The sequence below is a fragment of the Eublepharis macularius genome, chromosome 2 (assembly GCF_028583425.1).
Source record: "Eublepharis macularius isolate TG4126 chromosome 2, MPM_Emac_v1.0, whole genome shotgun sequence".
Taxonomy (NCBI): Eukaryota; Metazoa; Chordata; class Lepidosauria; order Squamata; family Eublepharidae; genus Eublepharis; species Eublepharis macularius.
Window position 1 is genome coordinate 6,903,478 of NC_072791.1, and position 22,391 is coordinate 6,925,868.

General features: G+C 49.1%; 1 protein-coding gene across 3 annotated transcripts in view; it reads right to left on the reverse strand.

Moving 5' to 3' along the window:
• Positions 1-22,391, reverse strand: part of SAMD4A (sterile alpha motif domain containing 4A) — a 202,126-nt gene that overhangs the window by 155,883 nt on the left and 23,852 nt on the right. The gene's annotated exons all lie outside the window — the stretch shown is intronic.

Here is a 22,391-nt window from a genome sequence, read left to right on the forward strand (position 1 = left end):
TAACTGTAACAAACAATAGTTCAGTTTGTAACTGCCTTTTGATTGCACTCCCAAGTTTGTAGAATGCTCTTTTCAGGGTAGATAAGGGGGGGAAGAATCAGGCTGGTCTACAGAGGATCATTTGGATATGGAAGCTTGGACTGAATAATGTTTAGTGTCCTCCCATAGGAACTAAGCTCGGCTTTACGGGCTGCAATGGCATTTATCTGCAGGACCGCCTCTCCCCACATGTACCCCAGAGGATGCTTCGTTCAACAAATAAACAACTGTTGGGGGTCCCTGGCCTCGATCAGAGCCAGGGCCTTTTCGGTCCTCGCACCGACCTGGTGGAACTCTCTGTCTGAGGAAACCAGGGCCCGGCGGGATTTGTTATCTTTCCACCAGGCCTGTAAGACAGAGATGTTCCGCCAGGCATATGGTGGAGGCTAGGTTGGGCCCCCACTGGCCACACTAAAGATCTGTCCACCACCCGACATATGAGCCTACATATGAGCCAGGGCCTGAAAACCAGTATTTTATCGTCGCCATCTGAAGAGAAGCTGTATTGTATTTATTGCATAAAGCTGTTTTAATGTTATTTGTATAATGTTTTATCTGTTTTTCATTCTTATTTAAGTAAATTGAAATGTTGTACTCCGCCCTGAGCCCGCCTGGCGGGGACGGCAGACTAAAAATCTAATACAATAAATAAATAAATTTAGGGGGTTGCATTAGCCCAGATCCCACGTTATAGTGAATGCATGTCCATCCTGCATGTATAAGCAAAAACGTCTCTGTAACAAAGGGACAACACTTACTCCCTTACAAATGAAATTGGGGACCAGTCCCCGGAAAAATGTGGGGTCTGAATCACATGTTGAGCAGCACATGCTTTGAAAGCAATGTGAGAGTTGCTCGATGCATGGATAAAGAAAATTCAAGTGCACACCGTACACTGACTGAACATGCATTCTCAGGAGCTTGCGAACAGGGCTAGTGAAAACTGCAAAATACGTGGATGGAGACACCAAAGTTTCAGAGGGACTATTGCTGATGTAGAGAAATATCTGTCCTTCTGACAGCTACAAATTCTACCCCAGCGTAACGGTTGGTAATAGCAAACAGGATGGGCTATTCACAGAACTGAACCCAGCGGACTGCCAGAAGCTCTGAAATGAGTTCCAGCAACTTCAATATCAAACAAATGCTATGGAGTGGCAAAATCCCAGCCCTTTCCGTTTGTTTCTATACACGGCTTGGAGTGGGGGAAAATGACACATTCAGTCAGTCAGAGCCATGCGCAAAGCATCCCCTTTCCTGTTTGTTAGCACTCAGCCACTTTCGCTTCCGGAATATCCCAGGCCACATTTTTTCAAAGGAGGGCCACACGCACCTTGTGACAGCCTGCCGGTCATGTGAAATTGCCCATCACCTGTCGCCCAGCCACAGAGAGGAGTCGCTGCATCACGTGGCAGCAGAACCTAACCTTCGGGGACGGCCAGCACACGAGAAAAGTTTTATCCCGTGACAAGCCGTCCTGTGACACTGACCGACAGCAGCAAAAGAATAAATAAGCCAGAACTCGATCACAGGATCATACCCAAGAGAGCGCCTCCTTCCTGTTACGACAGGGTGCGGCTTCCCAAGACAGAGGGGGAAACATGAGAGAATTCAACCAGAGTGTCTGACAGCCATCCAGAAACAATTTCTGTTGCCGAAGTTCCTGAGCAACTGGAAAAGCACGTATGGACAGATCTACATGGCCAGCTAGGGCTCGATGCAGGCTTTCTCTGGATAATTTCCAAGGTTTATGACCTTCTTGTGAAAGGCAGTTCAGTGGGAGGCAGGGAAGCCCCCGGTGGACAGAGGAGCGAGAGGGAAACCTGAATGCTTTGCCAAACAGCTACAACAGGTTAAATACCATGTGGGGAAATCTCCCATCAACAGCTCGTGCCACAGCTAAAACTACTGGGGCCGTTTCCAGATGGCTTACCTGAAGCCGCTCCATGCCGCAATGTTGTGGATCGTGCCGGGGAAAACGTGAAATATCGTGTTTTCCCCGGCACGATCCACAACATTGCGGCATGGAGCGGCTTCAGGTAAGCCATCTGGAAACAGCCCAGGTGCTTTCAAAAAGAGTTTGCACCGAAGTCAACTTCACGCATGTGCCAGTGTGGTAGGATACAACTCAACGTAGGTTACTCTATATATTGTCGAAGGATTTCACAGCCGGAGAATGATGGTTGTTGTGGATTTTCCGGGCTGTATAGCCGTGGTCCTGGCATTGTAGTTCCTACAATGCCAAGACCACAGCTATACAGCCCGGAAAATCCGCAACAACCATCGTAGGTTACTCTGTTGATTTGTCAGGCCCCTATTACAGAAAGATGGGTGGGATACAATCTAGTAACTCCCTCAAAGGAGGAACTGTAACTGAAGTGGAGCAAGGGAAATTATGCACCAGCAGCGGGGCATTGATGGTCACTGGATATAATCGAAAGTTCTCAGATTTCACAGCATTTTTCACCCTGAGGCCCACACAGAAGTTCAACCTTTGAACACTTCTGTGGGGAAAACAGCAGAGCAGACGGCATCGCCTTTACCCTACTTATTAAAGCAGCCACGTGTCGTTTCTTCTCAGCAGAAGCAAGGTGGTGTGAAGAGAACACAGTTCTGTTGCCTCAAAAACCTCTGCTTTTGTTTTAAAGTGAGCCAACCTGAAATAATTACAACACAATCCAACATGGTGTTATGCATGCTTAGGCCCGACAAAGTCCAGAGGCTTACAGGCACATCACTTCTAACTGGAACATGGCTTTAGGGCTGAACCACACACAGCACTGGAGTTCTGTGGTGCGTTTTTTGGCCCTCAAAAGCAACTGTCCTCCATCTAAATTGAGGCTGTGGTGTCAAAGAAGTGGGGAGGAGTACTCCCTCCCACTCCAAATACCATTTCCTTTCCCTCATCTGAATTGAATAATAATAATAATAATAGTGTGCTTATATACCACTTTTCTGGAGAAATTAGTGCCTCATTCAGAGTGGTGAACAAAGTGTTATTATCATCCCCACAATCCAGCTGGGGAGCTGGGGCTGAGAGAGCTGAGAGGGTGGCTTACTCTAGACTGGTAGCAGAGTTCATGGCAATAGTGGGAGTCGAACCAGCAGAGTGCTGATTCACAGCCCAGCCACTTAACCTCTGTGCTACAGTAGCATATGCCTGGTAAGTTAGTGTTTTCATTATCCCCACAATTCAGCTGTGGAGCTGGGCTGAGAGGAATGGCTTACCCAAGTCCACCTGCTGAGCTCATGGCAGTAGTGGGATACAAACCAGCAGAGTGCTGATTCACAGCCTAACCACTTAACCGTAGTTCTTTCGAGATCTCCAATAGCCAATCAAAAGTCTGTTGTGCAAAAACCTCACCTGGCCCCACCTGGAAAGTCAGTCTTATCATTATCCCCACAATACAGCTGGGGAGCTGGGGCTGAGAGGAGCAGCTTGCTCAAGGCCACCTGCAGAGTGCATGGCAGTGAGTGGGAGTCAAACCAGCAGAGTGCCGATTCACAGCCCAACCACTTAACCACTCTGCTACAGCAACATATGCCTGGAAAGTCAGTGTTGTTATTATCCCCACAATTCAGCTGGGGAGCTGGGCTGAGAGGAGAAGCTTACCCAAGGCCATCTGTTGAATTCATGGCAGGAGTGAGAGTCGAACCAGCAGAGTACTGGTTCACAGTCCAACCACTTAACCACCATGGTGCAGCAGCTCTCCTGGGTCACTTACATAAAGTTGAGTGACAGGTAAAACATGGATAACATGTCACAATTGAAATAACGTGTTGTTTAATTCAAAGGAAAACCCAAACAGTTATATTATAACTCAGGGGCCAGCAACCTGTTGTAATTAAGGAGCCAAACATCCATCCCAAGAGGTCAACAAGGAGCCTGAAGAAGAAAGCACATGTGCATATCTGAAACTATACAACAGGAACCTGTGGAGCTCAGAACCTTGGGCCATGAAGATCAGGATCATATACTCAGACTGGCGGAAGCTCTCCAGGATTCCCAGTAGAAATGTTTCGGTCCACCTACCGCCTTATCCTTTCAACTGGAGGTGCTGGGGATTGAACTTGGGGCCTTCTGCATGCAAACCAGAGGCTCTGCCACTGAGATGCAGCCCCTCCATGTTACTGTTAACTGACTCAGAGCGGAACTACAAGTGACAAAAGGCACAGGTTGGACACTTGTCAGCTTCCCTCAAGTTTTGATGGGAAATGCAGGCGTCCTGGTCTTGCAGCTTGGCTCTCCGACGGCTGTCCAATGGACTTTTCAACTGTCACTTGTCCAACATTCCACCAAGCTGCCTACATTTCCCATCAAAACTTGAGGGAAGCTGACAAGTGTCCAACCTGTGTCAGGTGTCACTTGTAGTTTGGCCCTTAATTAAATGCAGCGTAGACCTTTTGCATAAGGCAGTTCCATAAGCAACACATCCACAGGACAGAGTTTCAAAGTTGGATTAACTGCCATCGCTTCGAACCCGTGAACTCTGGGAACTGTAGTTTTGCGATGAAGCTGAATATACAGCAGTGAAAGCGCCGTGAATTATTTGAGTAGATGAACTGTGTTCATTTCAAATCAGCCTCAGTTTAAATCTGTCTTACTAGCTTCACGAGGAATGCTCAGTACCTTCACTAAACTACAGTCCCCACAGTTCTTTGAGGGGGAAGGAAGCCAGGACATTAGAATCATAGAGTTGGAAGGGACCTCCAGGGTCATTTAGTCTGTGGCGGAACGGGCGCTGGCTCTCAGTTCGAGCAACTGAGCCGCCGTCAATGGCCTGCTAGCCCCGCTATCCGCCTCCCACCGTCCCTGGTGGGCGTGGCTCACACTCTCCGTTGCTGCCACCACTCACTGATTTGTACACCGCCTGACTGAGGGGCAGTGAGACCCCTCCAGCTGAATTTCCGTACTGGGAAGTGAATTCCCCGATCTTTGGGTGGGCCCTGGAGAACTGGCAACCCACCAAGGTCTGGCCTGATCCGATCAGTTCTCCCAGGCTCCCTCCCTTCCTGTAGCGTGCCAAGTGGGGGAGCTTACGTAGTCAGAGCACCACAAGGTTCTTTATATTCAAAAAAGGATAATTTAATAACTATATACAGCGCACTATATACAAAGCAGGTAAAGGCACAACACATAGGGGTAGACCCCCCTGTTCAGAACTCATAGGGCAGGAAATCAAACTGAAGAGAACCGTCGTCTGCTTTCCCTACCACACTGTTCCCTGCTCTGCCTTAAGGGGGTGGTGGTGGGCTGAGGGAAGGTTCACCTTTTATTTCCTTTCTGCTGCCTCCCAGGCCCTCCACATTTAGGGCCCAGGCACCCGGGTTTCACCCAGCAGCAGGAGCCTCCCCTTCTTCAACCAAGAAGGCAACTAACCTCCCCTTAGGATGGGCTGGGTCTCTTTTTATAGAGGCTGCCCCACCCCTTATTTTTCCCGTACTTTCTTGGCCCCGGGGCAGCTGGGAGTTGTAGTCCAGGAAGAAGGGCATCCCATACCAAGACTCCCGCAGGCCCCTCCCTGGCCCGACAGCCCATTAAACCTCATGGGGAACATTTTTTTTCTTTTCTTTAAGACAGATTAACGGCAACCAGCACTCATTTCACCCTTGGTACCCATTTCGTTACGTAGTCCAACCCCCTGTGCAATGCAGGAAACTCACAACTACCTTCCCCTCGCACCCCCAATGACCCCTCCTCCACGCCCAGGAGATGGCAAAACACGGCCAGGATCAATGGTTGTTGTGGGTTTTCCGGGCTGTATTGCCGTGGTCTTGGCATTGTAGTTCCTGACGTTTCGCCAGCGGCTGTGGCTGGCATCTTCAGAGGTGTAGCACCAAAAGAGGTGCTACACCTCTGAAGATGCCAGCCACAGCCGCTGGCGAAACGTCAGGAACTACAATGCCAAGACCACGGCAATACAGCCCAGAAAACCCACAACAACCATCGTTCTCCGGCCGTGAAAGCCTTCGACAATACAACGGCCAGGATCCCTAGCCAAACTGGCCGTTCAGAACAGTGTGTTATTATCCTCACGACACTCACCGTGTGAGGTGGGTGGGGCTGAGAGAGCTCTGGGAGAGCTGTGACTGACCCAAGGAGGTCTGTCAGATCCCCTTACCCTCTGGACAGGAGGTGGCACACACCTTTGTAGATGTCTTTTTACTTGTGTTCTTGGGCTACGGGATGACATCACTTCTGCCCCGGGAGCTCTCCGGGGCCCTTTCAGCAGCGTTCTCGCACTTCACAGTGGCCTGATTCGGCCCCAAACAGATTGAAATCGCCTGCTGTGGAACATAGGACCGTGCCGCCTGGGAGTGTGCCCCAGGAGGCGCATTTTCCCCACCTTTCCCCCCTGCTGGCCAGGTAAGCGGTGGTGAGGGGTGAAGAGTGGGAGTGGGGGATCCCCTGCCCTAGCAGGGGACTGGCAACCCTAGACCCAAGGTCACCCAGCTGGCTTCCAGCGGAGGAGTGGGGAATCAAACCTGGCTCTCCAGATTAGAGTCCTGCCATTCTTACTGATCCAAGGTCACCCAGCTGACTTCCAGCGGAGGAGTGGGGAATCAAACCCAGCTCTCCAGATTAGAGTCCTGCCGCTCTTAACCACTACCCCAAACTGGTTAATGTGTCAGGTTAGGATCTGGGGAACCCAGGTTCAATACCTTGCAGCACCATGGATACTGCTAGTCATGTTGGGTCAGTCACATACTCTCAACTTAAAACTACAGGGCTGCTATGGGAATAAAATGAAGGGGGGGGGGAAGAATGATACACACAGCTCTTTCAGGAAAGGGCAGGATAAAGAAGTGTGCTAAAATAAACAAACAGCATTCAGCGGGTTCCTTATCCTTCCAATCTCTGTTAGGGAAAAGGACTCACAGCATACATGCTTCCGTCAGCATGATGGCCCTTATTCATCTTGAGCCCTTCAACGAGAGCCCCGATCCCAGCATCATGCGTGGTTTGGCCCTTGGACTTGGAAACATTTGAAAAGACGCAGGCGATGCCTGGCCACGCTGTGCAGGCCAGAGGCAAGGCTTAATAAGGTCGGAGTGGTCGGGGAGCCCTATGAATAAGAGAGGCCAAATTAGGCAAAGTAATTACATAACAGCCACAGTCGTCTACGCCTTGGAGATCTCCAGTCTACTGCAAGTGAGTTGCCAATCGCTTTCTGGCTGGGTCTAATTCGAGATACCAGTTTTGACCTTTAAAGGCCTAAACTATCCACCTCCAGAGATCATGACATTTCTCATTTCCTCTACCAGATGCTGAAGTACCAGACCCTAAACACACCCGGTTTTGCAGTGGCTTTCCATTGAGTTGTGCACATAGAAGGCACATAGTTCTGTGGCACGGCATACGTTCCGCATGCTAAAATCCCGGATTTAATCCTTGGCATCTCCAGTTAATAGATGTCAGGTCGCAGATGTTGGAGAAAGACCAAGGCCTTAGAGAGCAGCTGCCAAACACAGCAGGACGCACTGGACTCAATGGACCACGGGCCAGTCTTCGTATGTTCCTCTGTGGCAGGCTGGGTGCAACATGAGTCCAGTGCTGTGGTCTATCTACCTGCCAGCGCAAATCTGTTATTAGCTTCCAACTTCCTTTCCCTCTTAGCTCAGTAGGGAATATTTTGTGACAGGAGAGCAACTTTCTTTTCTGGTCCCTCCTCTTCCCTCCCTCCCTACTGCCAAAAGAGGGAAATGAAGGAATGCACACATTCTTTCGGAGAGGCCCACGGCTGCTGGAAAAGGAATTCTCTCCTCCGACGTCTGGCCCCATTGTTCACGGACAGAAATAGATCTGCTTACGGTACATGCCAGAACCTTGTCTTGCTAACAAGGGAGCGTTTCCCCGAGTTCCCTCTTTGCTTGGAAAAGTTTACTTGCTCAAAAAAAAAAAAACCCAAACCCAACTCTTTACACACTGAAGCTGATTATCTTTGAAAATGAGAGGGGTGAGGCAAGCAAGATTGCAGCAGGACTCCAGGTTGCCCTAGGTTCAAGGAAATTATTATCCAGGGGCTTTCAGAGATTGAAAAAGATTCTCTTGGATAAAGACCACATTTTCTGCACATCTGTATTTGAAGAAGTGAGCTGTGACTCATGAAAGCTCCTACCCTACCACTAATTTTGTTAGTCTTATAGGTGCTACTGGACTCTTGCTCTTTTCCCCACACGACAGACAGACAAACATCAGAATACGGCCGGATCCAACAACACCCTCATGCACACGAGTCCATTACAACGATGCCAACAGTATCAAACTGTATGGCATCCCACTTTCTACGACTCCGAGTCGGTGAATCTATTTCTTTACTTAGGCAGCCTTCTGTTTGAAGAAGTGGAAACCCAGGAGTGGAGTGGGGTGGAAAGAGCATCACTGAACATACACCAAGCTATATCAAGATGGGTAGCTGTGTTAGTCTGTCTGTAGCAGCAGAAAAGAGCAAGAGTCCAGTAATGCCTATAAGACTAACAAAGTTTGTGGTAGGGTGGGAGCTTTCGTGATGAACCACAGCTCACTTCTTCAGATACAGCTAGAATGTGAGCCCATCTGTCCTTATATCTTGAGAGAGCCACCCAAGATAATTCTTGCGGCCAGTCTATTTGTTGTCAGGCTATGGCAGACAGACCCCTGTGCCATCACAGCAAGAATCCAGGCTCTTGGTTAAAGGTTTTATTCAGGAATCTGATCATGTCCACAGATATGTCCATAGAATTACTCAGAAGCAAGGTAAGCAACTAAGCAGTAAGAACAGGTTGACAGGAATGGCAACACGTGGGAAAACCCTTCCCCTTAACTCACCCATTTACTCCTTCCCCCTCCCATCAGCCAAACAGGACTTTTGGCGCGAACCCGTCCTGAGAACGTCTCACATATTGGCACTATCAAGTCTAGACACTGAGAAAGCAGGAGATCAAAGTTGAAACATAGCAGCGCATGGGAGTGAGCAGTGTGTAAGGTTAAAAGCACCGAGAGCTTCTACAGCCCGTTAGATAAGACACCTGTAAGTTCAATAAGCCTGTGAAAGCAAACCAGTTTTGGCACTGGCAACATGACATCAAGGTATAGCATGAAACATTGGTTCAGAACAACAGGTCAGCATCAAGCATGGCATGGATGAGGCACAGACATGACATTTGTGATGAGGGTCAGAAGATGGGTTTCCCTATCCGTTGCTGCCATGTTCCTCTTTTGCATCTCCACCTCCAACTGACCCCAAGCCTGCCCTGATGACACAGGAACGTAAGAACAGCCCTACTGGAGGCCCGAGTGATCCAACCAGTGGCCAACCAGTTACCATGGAGGGCCAACTGAATCGGGAAGAGGGTCCAAGACTTTCTCCTGACACCGATATTCAGAGGTTTACTCCCTTGGAATGTGGAAATTCCCTTTAGCCACCATGGCCAGTAGCTGCTCATACACTGGCCGTTTCCACAGGGCTTACCTTCGCTCGGAACGACCCAGAACATCACGCAAAAAACGCGGAAGATCGCATTTTCTCGTGTGAGATTTGTGCGACGTCGTGCAAATCTCACGCGAGAAAACGTGCACGATGTTCCGGGTTGTTCCAAGGGAAGGTAAGCCGTGTGGAAATGGCCACTATCTTCCATGGATCTATCTAATCCACTTTTAAAGCCATTTATGCCCTTGGCCATCCCTTCACCCTCTGGCAGCAAATCCCACATTTTAATTACCCAGAGAGCCAGTTTGGTGTAATGGTTAAGAGCGGGCAGGACTCTCATCTGGAGAGCCAGGTTTGATTCCCCACTCCTCTGCTTGAAGCCAGCTGGGTGACCTTGGGTCAGTCACAGCTTCTCAGAGCTCTCTCAGCCCCACCCACCTCACAGGGTGATTGTTGTTGTGGGGATAATAACAACATACTTTGCAAACCACTCTGAGTGGGCGTTAAGTTGGCCTGAAGGGCGATATATAAATCGAATATTAATGATATTATTATTATTCACTGTGTAAAGATGTATTTCCTTTTCCCTTTCTTGAAGCTACTGCCTATCAGCTTCACTGGGTGCCCCTGAATTGTAGTATTTTGGTAGAGAGAAAAAAGCTCTTTGTCCACTCTCTATCCTGTGCACAATTTTATTATGTCCCTCACCCTTAGTTGTCTCTTTTCTAAACTGAAAAGTCCCAGACTCTTCAGCCTTTCCACAGAGGACAGATGCTCTAACTCCTTGATCTTGGGTGGCCCTCCTTTGTTAATTTTCCAGCTTAGCAATGTCCTTTTTGAGGTACGGCGACCAAAACTGGACACAGTTTTCCAGTCAACGTTGTGCCAAATTTGTCAGAAGCATCTGTTTAAGGGAGGGGAACCAATTAGGGGAGCTGTGAAATAGTAACAGAGTTCTCTACCGGAAGGTGCAACATGGGTCAAGGGGAGTGCAATGGTTAATAATAATAACATTCGATTTATATACCGTCCTTCAGGACAACTTAACACCCTCTCAGAGCAGTTTACAAAGTGTGTTATTATTATCCTCATGACAATCACGCTGTGAGGTGGGTGGGGCTGAGAGAGCTAAAAGAAGCTGTGACTGACCCAGGCCCGGTGTGTCCATGGAGGCGGTGCCAGCCGCCGCCTCGAGCGCTGAACTCTGAAGGAGGAGCCGTGCCGGCCCCCAACGACCCCCCAGTCCTGGAAGCTGGCTGCATCCCTGCTTGCCTCTCCACCCCTTCGCCACTGCTGCCTGCCTTGGCTCGGCTCTTGGTGAGCGATGACATTACACAGCGATGACATTACACGCACGGGCTTTGCGCATGCACACGAGGCAAGGAGCACAAGTGGGTATCTTGCCTCAGGCACCAGAAACCCTGGCACCAGCCCTGGACTGACCCAAGGTCACCCAGCTGGCTTCAAGCGGCGGAATGGGGAATTGAACCCAGTTCTCCGGATTAGAATCCTGCTGCTCTAACCACTACACCAAACTGGCTACCCTTGGAGTCCTGACTCCTCAAAGAGGTACTGCCTCAAAGAAAGAAAACACTGGATTGTGGTATGTCTCACAAGGCCTTCCGGGTCTGAAAGACTTAAAGTCAGGCTGACGTGGAAAGGAGATCAAGCCGGGAAAAATAGCAAGAAAGTTTTCCTTTCTACAGTATTTGACCGAGGGGTCTCTGACTCTCAAAAGCATATACCCTGGAAAACCTATTGGTCTTTAAGGTGCTACTGGACTCAAATCTTGCTCTTCTCTTGCAAACCAACACTGCTACCCACCTGGAGCGTCCTTTCTATTAGTAACTAGCAACCATTTCTAGAACATTCTTGGAGAACGAACTTGCACTTTTATTTTTTATATCATTTATTTATTTATTATTGGACTTCTTGTATGCTCTCCCTGCCAATCAGACTCAGAGCAAATCGCATCATTTTAAAAGACATTAAAAAAAGTAACACAATGGTAGCATAAAAGGAGCAAATACAATTTCACCATTTCCGCAACGCACATTGCATAATACCGTATACAGTCATTTTGGGCCTGCGGGGGTTGGTGACAGTCAATAGATGAAAAAAGCAAAGACCAGGGAGGGGGCATGCACCCCCGCTTTGGTAAGAGGCCAAATAGGAAACCCGCTTGCCTCAACCACCAAAAAAGCCTGGTGGAACATACGGGCTTGGCGGAATGACAGCAGGTTCCGCTGGGCCAGAGTTTTCACAGACCAAGAGTTCCACCAGGCTGAGGCCAGGGCCAAAAAGGCCCGGGCCCTGGTCGAGGCAAGGTGGACCTCCTTGGGGCCAGGGACCCCCAGTAGATGTCTGCTGAACAGAGCAGCCTCCCCAGAGCTGTGCAGGAAAGCTAAGGCAACAGCCAGCGGGATGCACCGACAAATGAACGCTACATTGCAGAGGATTTCATCAGTTCGTGCATGCAACTTTTAATGATAAAACGTGGGGGGGGGGGGAGATCCTTCTAAAGACTCGACTCAGTGACTGCCAACAGCATTAGTTAGAACAGCAGAAGTCAAGTCTGAAATGGAGACCCAGGCCAACCTAGCACACAAGCCCCTCTCTTCCCCACCCACTCTACACCCCAAGTTTCTCGGTGCAGTTTTGTCTCTGGTCTGATGAGCAGCCAGGGGAAGGCATGCAGCAGTGGACAAGGAAGAGTCTGAGTGCGTGGACACACAAGAGTGCACACACACAACAGATGACGCAACAAGTACGCTCCAAATAGCAAAGCGAGAGCAGAGAGCAGAGAGAGTAGAAAAGCAGCGCAAGATTGCAGAGAGGCTTCGAAGAGAGATGTTTACATTGAAGGAGAGAGAGGAAGTCATAATAAGAGGGGTAACAGGGTCACCGTGCAAAGAAAGATAAACCGAGCGAGCAGACAAGGTCAAAACAGAAAGGAGCAATGTGAGAAGCAGAAGTCCCAATTAAGAGGAATACATCAGTTCACACCCTGTGTTTTTTTTTTTTTTTGCAAGGACTTGAAGGTTTGCTGTCAGAATAGCAAGAAGGCAAATACCGGCAATGTTGCATTGTGGGCATTTCTCCTACCAGGGCCAGGGAAGGCTTGCATCTAAAGGAGCCACAGGATATAAGTTCTTTCACGTTTCTGGTGCAGTACCAGGGCTCATTTTGAGGGGGAACATGCAGAAACGCTGTTCCGGCAGTTCCCCAAAGAGGTCACATGTCAAGTGGCCCCGCCCACCTGACTCTCGGCCATTTGGGCCCATTTCAGCCTGGATTGGGGCCGAAACAGCCCGGATCGGGCCTCTGACAGGAGAAGGATCACTCTCCCGCTCAGCAGCGACCCGATCCTGACCATTTTGGGCCCCTTTTCGGCCATTTTCAGCCCCTTTTTGCCATTTTGGGCCCAATTTCGGCCCTGAATGGCCAGGATTGGGTCCAAAACAGCCAGGATAGGTGATGTAAGGGGGTGTGGCATACGCAAATCAGTTATGCTTATGACACACTTTGGGTGATGTCAAGGGGCGTGGCATATGCTAATGAGTTATGCTAATGAGTTCCTCCAGCTCTTTTTCTACGAAATGACCCCTGTGCAGTACAAAAGCAGTTGCACGACTACCACACCAGCATCAAAAGAGGTTAAGAAAAAAGAGTCTTGTTGATTTGCGGTTTGTTACTGCATTTGTCTGTTAGTTATATTTGGGGGGAGCATATGTTGCCGCCAACCCTGTATCCATCTAGAACTGGCCACCCTGCCCCACGGGTTGTTCAAGTCGAGCAGGCAGTGTTTTAAATATTATGCTGCCATTGATGATTATATTTATGCTGTCAAATTTTATTCTATATTTTTGTTGTATGCTTTATAGTGTTGTGATCTGCTCTGAGCCCGCTTGCGGGGAGAGCGGAATAAAAAATTAACTAAGTAAAATAAATACAAAAAGAATGGAGGGATATAAATCTTCCATATAAGTAAAATAAAGATAAAGAGGAAGAACGAAATTGGGGCCATAAGTTTGCTACCGGTGGTAACCACATTCAGGTGCACTTGGTCAAGAAAATCCAGTCCACTGTTTCTTTTCTTAAGCACCGAGATTTTTTCACCTGCTGAATTCAAAATAGGATCGTGCTGTCTCCCGAAAAGAATTAAGGATGCGTGGCAATAGCCTGAATGAATGAATGAATGGTTGAAATTTCAGTCAATGGACACTAATGGCAGGAGAGGATAGCTGGGAAATGTTCTTTTCCAGGTTTTGGAACGCACTATCCACTGGAGAAGGTAACAAGTTCTCCAGGTAAAGTCAAGAAGACGAAAATGAATTTGGAACTGTTTGAAGTGATAGTGGAGAGACATGTGGAGATGACAGCTGTGAGTTGCCTAATGCATCTGTTCTCTCTGAGGCCCCACTGCAAGATCAGCACTTTTTAAATCTGTTTATAGGGATCCCTTTACCTTAATGGTGCTCTAATTGCATATTTGTAAATGAAGGAAATATTCAAAAACACCAAAAGTCTCTAGCACTCGCTCCTCCAAAGGAAACTAAACCTAGCAGCCTCGCGCTTGAACTTCTCACGCCTAGTAACAATAGCAACAACAGAACTGGTTCGCTTTTCATTTTCAAGGAACTGCTCGAGTGTCTTTTTTTTAATCTAGCTCTTTTATGAAGTGCATAAATATTCTTTTCGGCAACTGGGGGACTATTGAGAAAGCAGAAAATACGGTTCAGCTTAAACGGCAATTAATTTCCGTGTGGCACGACAGCGGGCTTGTCAACCGGTGCGGCATTTAAAAAAGCAAAATTAAAAGGGTACTTGTTGAACGGTGTAAAAAAAAAAGAAAAGGTGATGCCATAAACAAGAAAGCAGCCCTCCCCATCCATTGGTAGTGCCTCGGAGACATCCGTTGTAAAATTTTGTATTATTAGGAGTTTATTTACAGCCACTTCACACACACTTTCATCGCCCGCTGGGTTTAATGCACTCCCCTGGGGGAAAGCAGCAGCAACTCTCGCCATCTACACTGCTTACCCCACAGAAAGGCTCGTTTCTGCACCACAGGAACCTCAGATGCATTTTTAGCTAGCGGATTAATCCTTTTATCCTCCGTTCAAGGGACAGGCTTTAATTACTGCATACAATATTAATACAACAGAAGCAAGGGTATTATTATCTTGCAATCTCGTCCCATGCATGTCTACTTGGAAGGAGTTCCGTAGGCCTCGTGTATAGGATTGCCAAAAGGCTGCAATGAATCTGTACGGACATAACAGAGATCATAGCGAGGGGGTGTCACCTACTCTGCGCTCTGACTGGTGTTGCATCCTAAAAGCGGGAGACGCATTTTCCAGCTATCAGATCTCGGAAGCTAAGCAGGGTCAGTACTGGGATGGAGGACAACCACAGAAGAATCTACAGAGGAAGGCAATAGCTAATCACTTCTGTTTCTCATTTGCCTTGAAAGCCCCTTGCTGGGGTCACCATGGGTCATTTGTGACTTGACAGCATATACATACATACATACAAGATTATCTCCTTCCATTGCTCTTGTTGATGAAATATTAAATCCATCACCTTGCACTATTAACAAGTCAACAACATAACAAAGGAAGGTCTCCCAAAATCCTTAACTCAATGTCCCCCCGAAAGGGTATTAAAGCTGCTGTAAAAATTTGCCCTATGCCTTGGTGGCTGAGGCCCACCTTTGCCGGTTGCACAAAGTATCATAGTTAGAGATGAAGCCGCCTGCAGACCATAGCTTACTTAACTTTACGTACTTTACTTTATTTGGTATTTAGCCCACCCTCCCCATAAGCGCACTCAGGATGGGGTACAACATTCATACAATATATAATTATATAAATACAATTAAAATCATATCATAAAATCATGACTCAGGTGGCCTATTGCACATTCCTGCCCTCAAATACAAAGAGGGAGACGCCCGGATGGACGGGATGTCGTTGGATAAGAGAAGGCGACGGGAGGCTCAATGATGGTCCTAATACTGGCCTCAACCATATGCCCGGCGGAATATCTCCGTCTTGCAGGCCCGCTGAAATGATACCAGATCTTGGTGAGCCCGAGTGTCTTCAGACAGAGAGTTCCACCAAACGAGCCTCCCTGGGGGCAGGGATCACCAGCAAGTTCTTATATGCTGAACGAAGCGCTCTCCGACGTACATAAGTGGAGAGACGGTCCCTCAGGTATGCTGGTCACAGACCGTTTAGGGCTTCAAAGGTCAACACCAACACCTTGAAACGGACCCAGAGCTCCATGGGAAGCCAGTGAAGCTGCTGCAAAACTGGTGTAATATGTGACCTGAATGGAACGTCCATCAGGACCCAAGCAGCAGCATTCTGGACCCGCTGTAGTTTCCGGGTCAGACCCAAGGGTAGCCCTGCGTAGAGGGAGTTACAGTAATCTAGCCTAGAGGTGACCGTTGCATGGATCACTGTCATTAGGTCCTGGACTGAAAGATAGGGGGCAAGTTGCCTGGCCTGCCGTAGTTGGAAAAAAGCAGTCCGGGCTGCAGACGTGACCTGAGCCTCCATAGATAAGGAGGGATCCAGGATCACGCCAAGACTTCTGACTGATGAGATGGGCCCCCTCAAAGGCCAGAAGACAAATCCCTGTATCCTGCAGCCCACAGCCCAAGTACAGGACCTCCGTCTTCGTAGGGTTCAGCTTCAGTCTGCTCTGCTTCACCCAACCAGATACCGCCTCCAAGGCTCTCAACAGGACATCCGAGGCTGATTCAGGTCGGCCGCCCATCGACAGATATAACTGCTAAATGTCATATCACCATGCAAAACAGAATACTGACCTACTACTATCACTTATGCAAAACCTCACATTGACTCTAATCAAGAAGTCCAACCGAGTATATGATTTTGGCCGCTTGTGAATCCCGGATGTGAAAACAGTTCCAAAGAACTCAGTGAAGGATCTTCATAATCAGGACGAGTAAAGAAGATATACAGGAGAATAAATCAGTAAACTCCTTGGGAAAATGAGGATCCACCTTTTTTTGAACACACATGAATATACATAAAGCTGTCTTGTGTGTGTGTTATGTGCTGTCAAGTCGCCTCCAACCTATGGTGACCCTATAAATGAAAGACCTCTAAAACGTCCTATCATTAACAAACTTGCTCAGATGTTGCAAACTGGAGGACGGGGCTTCCTTTATTGAGTCCAGCCATCTCGTTTTAGGTCTTCCTCTTTTCCTACTGCCTTCTACTTTTCCTAGCATTATTGACTTTTCCAGATAATCTTGTCTTCTCATAATGTGACTGAATCAGATCTATGGTCCATCAAGGTCAGTATAGTCTATTCAGACAGGTGGCAGCTCTCCAAGATCTCAGGTAAGAAGTCGGTCACATCACCTCCGTACCTGATCTTTTTAACTGGAGATGCTAGCGATTGAAACTGGAACCTACGACAAGCCAAGCAAGAGCCCCTGGTCAGTATTATACTGATCTTTCTGCATTAGTTTTAGTTTAATTTGAGCAATCTGCTTAGAGTCTCAGTGAGAAAGGTGGAGTGTAAAGTGTATAAATAACTAAAACACAAACTGAACCCTGTCTAATTTCATTGTTTAACGTGGTTCATGACTTGATAATACCTAAGACCAACTTGATTAATGATGTTAATTTGGCTCCGATGGCTCCGATGTTTTCATGAGGTTTTCGCTGCTAAAATCGACTTGATCTGTTCCACCTTGGAGGTCAAGTTGGGAGTAGATCTGGTACTCGATGTATCAGAAGCGCCAGCTTGTCCTTCCTTTAAGAACAGGTTCACCTGACCTTGCTGATGGATGCGGATAGGGCGGATAGGGTGGTAGGGGCCGTGCAAATCTCTACTTGCGCTTTTTGTCCCTGCCAGTCCTGGCTTTAAAATCATGCTAGGAAAAGGTATTGGAGCCTTTCGTTAAAACTGGAAAAGAATTCAGTAGCACCTTTAAGACCAACCAACTACAGACTAACACGGCTAACTCCTCTGGATCTATTTGGTTAAAACTGGTAATGCTTGTTGAATGAAGGGGTTTCCCCTAGACCTTTGAAGGAAGCAGTTAATTTGACTTTGGCTCAAAAGCCTTCATTAGGAGGGGGGCTAGATGACCCAGAGGGTTTGACTAGATGACCCTGGAGTAGGGATCCCAGACCCCCCGGTAGGGGCGGGGGATCCCCCGCCCCCGCTCCCCCACCCGCCCCCACTTACCTAACCAGCAGGGGGGTGCGCATCTTCCCTGCGGGCTCCCCCGCAGCGCTGCGGGCTCCCGTGTGCAGCAGCCACTGGGATCAGGCCGTTTTGGCCCAGATCGGGGCCACTGCGGAGCACAGAAGTGCTCCTGCGCTCCACAGCACCTGAAAACGGGCTCAATCCGTGGCAAAACGGGCTCATTTTCGGGCGCTGCGTGAAGACATTGTATGTAATAACCAATACCTTGAACTGAGCATGGTAACTGATAGGTAGCCAATGGAGTGACTTGCAGGATGGGGAGGATGTCCATGCGCCCGTTCACTCCTGGTAGCAGTTGCGCCACAGCGCTTTGCACCAATTGGAGTCTCCCAGTTAATTTGGATGGGAGACCTGTGTATAGCGCATTATCACCGAGTGAATCTCTAGGATCGGGTGCTAGAAAACACTTCTGTCTGACTGAGACCCCAGAGAGCAGCTGCCAATTGGAAGAGATAATGCTGAGCTTCGAGGACAAAATGAAAAGGCAGTTCAATGAAAAGCTTTGGTGTTGTGGTTTTCCAACTTCCTGGAGCTAGCTGTGGTCCAGTCGGGCGCTGGCCTGGGCCACGGTGAGCTGTGCAGAGAGAAACCCAGGAAGAATTCCCTCCCTCGAGTTTTATGCATAATCTCCACGGATGGAACTCAGTGGTACAGAGGATTGCCAACCTCTACGTGGTGGCCAGAGATCTCCCGGAATTACGGCTTATCACCAGGCAACAGAGATCAGTTCCCCCTGGAGAAAATGGCTGGTTTGGAATATGGATTCTACAGCAATATATTCTGCTGATGTCCCTCGCTCTCCCCAAACCCTGGCTCAACCCGCAAAATCTCCAGGAACTTCCTAACTCTGAGCTGGCAACCCTACAGGCTGCATTTAGAGAGCATTTTGCAAAGATCTAGTAAATCTGGGGAGGGGGGGTTCCTGTTCCTGCCCTCCCCCATGCATTTATTTTGGCTGCAGCACAGAAGGAGTTAATCCAGCTTCCAAACCAGGCATCGGGGAGCTAAACAAAGGCCTCTGTGATCAAATTCCTGGCTCCATCAGCTGCTGGGTGCCAGCCCTCCTTGGATGTCAATCTCCCCACACCACTACCAGCCTCCTCCTCCCCCCGCAAGGAAACTAGGGATAACCCCAGGAAGGGAGCAGGAAAGAAAGCCGCCTGTCAACATACGAGTGCTTTGGAAGGCCTCCTTCTCCCGGGTGTCAATCATTCGACAGAACCCTCCATGCTCTTCTACTCGCGAGTCGCCACCTGTTGCTAGCAGGCAGGCAGACAGAAGGGACTTTCAGCCGCTCCAGCACAGAGCGGCCCTTGAGCTCAGCCACTTGTCCTTTGTATGAGCGAAAACCAGCGACTAGGTTAGTCTGACTAGCAGAGGGACGGATCCTTCACGGCACTGGTGCAGTAACAAGAGATCTTGTTTCGCGGACGCCACAACAAAAGCTTTCTGAAATGTAGCCGTTGCAGGACGCTGTCCCTGGCACCAGTGGCGTCTTTCAGAGCGAGAGTTCACTCGTTCACCCGTTCACTCCTGGTAGCAGTTGCACCACAGCGCTTTGCACCAATTGGAGTCTCCCAGTTAATTTGGATGGGAGACCTATGTATAGCACATTATCACTGAGTCACAGCCCTTTGCACTGCAGCGCCAAACACGAAGAATCTCTAGGATCGGGTGCTAGAAAACACTTCTGTCTGGTTGAGACAGAGTGAGAGTCGAGTCTCCTCTTCCCCCCAGTTTGAGCCGGGTATCAATACTTCTCAGGGGTGCATTTCGCTAGGGAGGCCAGATGTCCTGCTGTATTTATTTTATTTGCAAAATTTATACCCTGCCTTTCTGGCCTCATTGGGGCCACGGGGGTGACTAACAGATTAAAAACTCACATAATAAAAACACGTCATAAAAACCATTAAAGCCAAACAAAAAAGGGGGACCTCCCTCCTCTTATCTCTGTTTACTGCCAGTGCTTCCCAGACTGGTGAGAGAAAAATGGGGGGAAATGGGAGTGGGGGCACACCAGTGTGAACCACTGGATTTGGGGCTAATCCTACAGTGTGCCCCTGACGTTATGACATCGCTTCTGTTTTTTGCTGGAAGTGATGTGCCAGCACAAGGCTGTCCTCTAAGAGGATAGCTATCTTAATTTTAGCCAGGGTTGCCAAACCCCAGTGCGGGCAGAAGATCCAGTGCCCCCATCTTGTTTCCCACCACTGCTCCAAGTGGCTGTGGGAGAATGTTTTTTAAAATGGCTGTTGGCCCAACGGCATGACGTCACTTCCATATTTTCCCAGAAGTGAAGTTAGTCCTCTCTAGGAATCACTGGAAACTCTATGGTTTTACCACAGTGTTTTTGGCGACTCCTAGAAAGGTGTGACATTACTTCTACAGAAAACCCAGAAGTGACATCATGCCGTTGCTGACAACTGTTACTGCCCTCCCAGTGTCTCTACTTTTAACCAAGATTATTTAGAGATGTTTAAAATAAAATAAAACCATATGCTTTTAAGATGCACTGCTTTGTTTCCCCCCCCCCTTGGCAAGTGAATGTTTGATATACCTAAGAATAGGCTTCTGAAGTTTGACTAAAATATCTTAACAATCACACAAACTTACTGCCCTCAATCCCCTGCACAGCTTGAAACAGTGAATGACATGCCTGACACCGTAAAAAATACATGGACACGGAATTGTGCATCCTGAGAAATTCCACTTGCGTTTCATTTATTAGAATCCTTGTGTGCTGGCTTTCCTTTGTGTCTCAAGGCAGCTTACAATTCCAAATTTCAAACGCATACGAAGTACGATAAAGCCCCCCCTCTCCAAGAAAATGCCTGCCGCTTATTCCCCCGTTCAAAGCCCTGGTGAATAAGATGGCCTGTTTTTCGGTGCCATCAAGTCGTAGCTGACTTACAGCAACCCTGTAGGGTTTTCAAGGGAAGAGATGAGCAGAGGTGGTTTGCCGTTACTTGCCTCTGCGTGCTAATCTTAGCCTTCCTTAGCCATCTGAATAGTAGACGTGTCATCACCCCTGCCAGGGGTGGGAAAATTCTCGCCCCTCACCTGGCTCCAATCACTTAGCAGGTGGGGGGGGGATGAGCACAGAGGGGAAGAAGTCCGTGCACATGCTCCCATGCTCCCCCGTCCCACTGGTGATGGGGAAACTACCAGGCATGCTGAAGTTGAGCTCAGCAGAAATTGCCTATATGGAGGTGATTTCTTCAGAGCTCGGCTTCAGCGCACTCCGCAGCTCCTGTGTTGCGCTCATTCCCCGGTGCGATGGAGGAGCTACAGGGCACACCGAAGCCGAGCCAAGGCAATGTCTACTGAGGTCCGGTTCAGCATGCCCGGTGTCATATTCGGTCGGAGGAACAGGAGTCAGTTACTACTCCCAAAAACGTTTATTTTAATCTGCACAGCCGATCCAATCTTCACTGGCCAGTCAGAAGCCTGCTGGATTGGAGCCTTGCCTCACCCCACCCACTTCCCCAAAAAGCTTGGCAGGTGCCAAGAATGTTGTCAGTGGGCACTGCACCACAGCGCCAATGGGCGCCATGCTGGGGACCCCTGTATTAGAGCCTGGTTCTTTTCTATAGTGGCTCCTACCTTCGGGAACGGGCTCCTTGAGGAGGGAGATGCTAGCCAGGGTGCCGACTACATACACAAAGCTGCCTCATATTGAATCTGACCCTTGGTTCATCAAGATCAGTGTTATCTACTCAGACTGGGAGTGGCTCTCTAGGCAGGGAGGGGTCTTTCACATCCCCCACTTCCTGGTCTTTTTAACCGGAGATGGTTTCAACCTGGGGCCTTCTGCATGCCAAACACATGCTCTACCATGGAGCCATGCCTTGGGTTCCCAGGTGCCTGCTGGTGGCAGACAAACTCCCGGGAATTTGCCCCCTTGTCCACTGATCGCCCAGCAATTGGCAGGAGGACGTAAACTCCTGGAGCACACGCCGTGCACGCGCTCCCACCTGGCACGGCGATGTCACTTCCATAAGTGATGTATTGCACCTGCTGCGGGTGCATCCCCATGCTCCATTTGGGGCCAATTTAGGCCCCAAACCGGCCGCATCGGAGCTGTGTGGAGCGCGGGAGCGCTTCCATGGCTGGCACGATGATGTCATTTCCAGAAGTGATGTTGCCGTGCACCTGGCGTGGTAATGTCACTTCCAGAAGTGACATCATCACTCTGCCGCCGGAGTGCACACGCGCAAACCGAACACTGCAGAAGGTAAGTGCCAGGTCCCAACCCTCCCGCCGGGAGAACAGAGGGACCTGGCAACTCTAGCCATGCCCCCTCCACTAATCAGGATTGTCTCACATCCCCCACTCACCGAGCCAGTGGGGGGAGGAGGAAGGTGCGGGAATGGGCCTTCCGGGCGCACTCTGAGGGTGGCGCGACGATGTCACTTCCTGGGAGTGACATCATTGCACCACCCCAAGGGCACTCCCGTGCTTTTCAGCAGGTCAGATCAGGCTTGTTTGAGGCCCAAATGGGCCCACTGCAAAGAGTGGCCCATTGTGATGACACCGCCCAGAAGTGCCAACACTGGAAGTGATGTCATTGCATAGGCATGGGAGTGCTCACTCAAGGGGCACAGAGAAGGTGAGTACCGGGTACCCGCCCTCCCACCAGGAGGGTAAGGGGATCTGGCAAGCCTAAGCCATGTCCCCCTCCACTAA